This window comes from Saccopteryx bilineata, chromosome 3, assembly GCF_036850765.1.
Source record: "Saccopteryx bilineata isolate mSacBil1 chromosome 3, mSacBil1_pri_phased_curated, whole genome shotgun sequence".
NCBI lineage: Eukaryota > Metazoa > Chordata > Mammalia > Chiroptera > Emballonuridae > Saccopteryx > Saccopteryx bilineata.
In genome coordinates, this window is record NC_089492.1 from 4,620,582 (window position 1) to 4,624,341 (window position 3,760).

At 51.6% G+C, this 3,760-nt stretch overlaps 1 non-coding gene across 1 annotated transcript; it reads right to left on the minus strand.

Moving 5' to 3' along the window:
• Nucleotides 1-3,213: 3,213 nt before the first annotated feature.
• On the minus strand, nt 3,214-3,289 carry TRNAP-GGG (transfer RNA proline (anticodon GGG)). Its single transcript has one exon. It is a non-coding gene; the product is annotated as a tRNA-Pro (tRNA).
• Nucleotides 3,290-3,760: the final 471 nt, after the last annotated feature.

A 3,760-nucleotide genomic window follows, 5' to 3' on the forward strand; every position in this document is an offset into this window, starting at 1 on the left:
CACTGAAGAATTCGCTCGGGTCCCTATCACGGCTTCCCCAGGTCAGGGGGCGTCCGCAGGCCCACGCGTTTCCGGCGGATGTAGCTAGCTCATTCCCGGGCTGTGTGGCCGTCCTCTTTGGTATTTGTTTTTGCTTCTCCTGGGGTTCCTCCTCTTGCCAGGACTGCGTCCGCCGACCTTTCATCACTCTGCGCCTCTTGGAAAGTTAAACATTGATACATGTCTTAAGGACGAAGAGGAAAGCGGTTTAGAGCTGGCGTGAAGTTTTCTCTCGTTCCCTTAAAGCTTGTTTGCTGGCAGGAGGTGGGGCGGGAAGGTAAACTACAATGACCTTAATGGGATCACGGGTTTTTACACCAGAATGAATGCGAGATTACTCTTGGCTTTGGGACTGGGTTTGGGAAGGGAGACACCGAGAGGTGATCAACCGGGCGCCTTTGGCAGACAGAAGGAGAATGAATGATTCAGGACCGGCCAGAGGGCAGAGGGGGCAGCGGCCGAAACCGCCCTCGCCAGAAAGCCCGGACACCCCGTGACCCTGTTCAGACTTTCTTTCCCTTCTTATTACGAGATAGCCAGTCAGTTTTCAAATGCTCATTCAGACCTGTTCGCCCTTACATTAGACTTCCACCTTCTCAGCAGGAATGTGACAGGCTTCGATTGGTTTTAGTCATCAGATTACTTGGCTGAAAGGAGTACTCGTGTGTGTAGGGGGGGTGGGGGGGGTGGCAGGGGGCATTCTGGTGTTCTAGGGCTGAGATGAGAGCCACACAGTGTGATCCCAGGTACAGAGCTGCATCCCAAAACTTAATGCCAGTCTCTTGCAGGGGTAGCAGAGATTGTCAGCTCTAACACTGGGCAGAGCCAGGCTGGGATCTACGCTGCCACCTACTGGCCACGTGGCTTTACACAAGCCTGTTCCCTGAACGAGAATCCTCTCTTCAGTCAACTGAATTCACAGATTACAAAGTTGGTTTTGTTTGTTTGTTTGTTTTATCAGCATTTGGGAAAGAGGGTACAAGGCTCAGTCCGTGGATTTCAGCTGGAGAACTGCTTTTCAGAGTTTCCCGACGATAAGAATCACCGGAAGCTTTTGTTAAAAATAGTCACTACCAACCCCCTCCTCCAGGGAGCCTGAGGCAGCAGTTGGGGACGAGATCTAGATGGCAGGGAGGTTGGGGAGAGAGTTCTGAGACTGTGGGATGCTCGTTGCAGAGGCCAGTAGGCCTTCTGGAGGGGCGGCTTATAGAAGGGCACTTTTGAGTCGCAGGGGGCTGACAGGGCGTCCTCTGAGGCCATCAGAGTCTGCAGGGCTCCCCCATGGAAGGCTCTAGAATTTCAATGGAAAACAAGAAGAAATGGGCATAGGCGTGGAATGAATATGCTGTAACTGGCACACAGCTTTGAACAGATCCAATTCTTACAATCGTGAAAACCAGAAGAGAGACAGACAGCCATCAATCGGGACTCTCCCAGACGGTCAGCGTTCCCTTTGCGCGTCGGGGGTCGAGTCCAGCAGGCCATAAACTCACGTGGCCCGTACGCAGAGTCACGTCTCCGGGAAGTGTGCACTCCTTCTGCGTACTTTCTTCTAGAGAAAAACCCGCGAGGTCGTGCCGAGCCTCCACGAATGGGCTGTGAAGACGAATGTCTGTTTTGAACTCGCGGACGCTGCTGGCAGGGACTCTCCCGGAGTCTGACCCGGCACACGCCGTAACTCTCAACGGTCTCTGTTCCTCTCTAAACACACCTCGCTCCTCCGCCCCCCGGGGGCTCAGTGTCAGCCTTCAGTAAATGGTACAAGAATCTATTTTGTGGGTGATTTACCTACCGGGATCCATCCCCGCGTTCTTATTTAACTTCCACATTGAATTTTAAATGTTGTATGTTTGTTTATTTATTTATTTATTTATTTTTACCAGTCATCCTAAGCCCGGGGCCAATGAATGAATCTTGAGTAAAGGAATTAAATGAGCTGGGCTCATTCCAGAACTTAATTCATTTCCTGTGAGCGCGCTGGGGAGAACCCAGGGAATTAACTCTTTCTCACCAACGGGAGAGTTCCTGCTGCCTGGGTCGGCTTTCTACTGAAATTCATGTGAGATCAAGAGTAATTATCGAAGCATGTTGTTCTGGTGGGTCTCACTCTAAGATAGAAGTGTTTCAGGTCATATGTGGTGATAGAGTGTTTAATTATTCCAGAAGGCAATCTCAGCTGTTGGATTTTAATGTGTCCTCGGTGGTTCCCCCGCCTTTAAATTGGTCTTTCTCTCTCTCTCTTTTTTTTTTTTTTTAAATAGACTTTATTTTTTAGAGCGGTTTTAGCTTCACAGCCAAATGGAGCAGGAGGCACTGGGTTTCCCATGGGCCCCGGACGCCTTCGATATCAACATCCCCCACCGGAGGAGTACATTGATTATAACTGGCCAGTCTATATTGGCACGTCGTCGTCATCCAAAGCCGGTGGTTTACACAAGTTCACTCTGCGTGTGGCAACAAATGTCCAGTGATACGTACCCACCATTGTGGTATCATGTCCAGTGTTCCCCTAACGGCTCCGTCCACCCATCCCCCCTTCCCTCTAACCCCAGCAACCCCTGATCTCTTTACCGTCTCCACAGGGTGGCTTTTTCCAGAATGTCACAGAGTTGGGATCATACAGTAATGTATTCTTTTTCGGTCTGGTTTCTTTCCCTTAGTCATATGCATTCAAGTTTCCTCCATGTCTCTTCATGGCTTGATGATCGGCCGTTTCTTTTTAGCCCTGAAGAGTGTTCCATTGTGTTGGTGTTTCTTCCACAGTGACTTTAGATAGGTTTATAGACACGGCACTAGGCAAATACTGAATTATGCATGGGTAAGTTATTTCCATCTTAAGTTGCATTTTATTATTTTTTTTTAATTTTTTTTTTTTGTATTTTTCTGAAGCTGGAAATGGGGAGAGACAGACAGACTCCCGCATGCGCCCGACCGGGATCCACCCAGCATGCCCACCAGGGGCGACGCTTTGTCCACCAGGGGGCGATGCTCTGCCCCTCCAGGGCGTCGCTCTGCCACAACCAGAGCCACTCTAGCGCCTGGGGCAGAGGCCAAGGAGCCATCCCCAGCGCCCGGGCCATCTTTGCTCCATTGGAGCCTTAGCTGCGGGAGGGGAAGAGAGAGACAGAGAGGAAGGAGGGCAGGGTGGAGAAGCAGATAGGCGCTTCTCCTATGTGCCCTGGCTGGGAATCGAACCCAGGTCCCCTGCATCCCAGGCCGACGCTCTACCGCTGAGCCAACCGGCCAGGGCTTAAGTTGCATTTTAAAATGGTCTGATTACACACCCAAGTCGATCCTTAGCCATTAGACGACCCCGTGCCTTCTTTTGCCCAACCTGGGCCGTCTGTCAGCTCTTGAACCTGAGTAGAGGGCTCGCTCCTCGCTTCCGGGCCAGGACAGTGGGAGGGACGCTGTGGGCAGTGTGCAGGAAGTGCCACTCCTTCCGTGTCTGCTTTGCCTGTTCTGTCTCAGCCCCCCGCTTCCTGCTCCACGTGGGAGGAGAGCAGGGAGGCAGAAGCATCCCAGACTGCTGTGTGGTCTCAGGAAGGTCCAGCAAAGCCATCACGCCCTTGCACCAAAGTCTATGGACAAAAGGCCCCTCATTAGCTCTATTCCCCAGCGTGACGCTCTGCCGGGCACTGTCTCTCTGTCGGACAACATACCTGCTTTTTACTGAAGAGTGAAACCAGTGTTTGCCATCCAACGGGTGTTCAATAAGTGA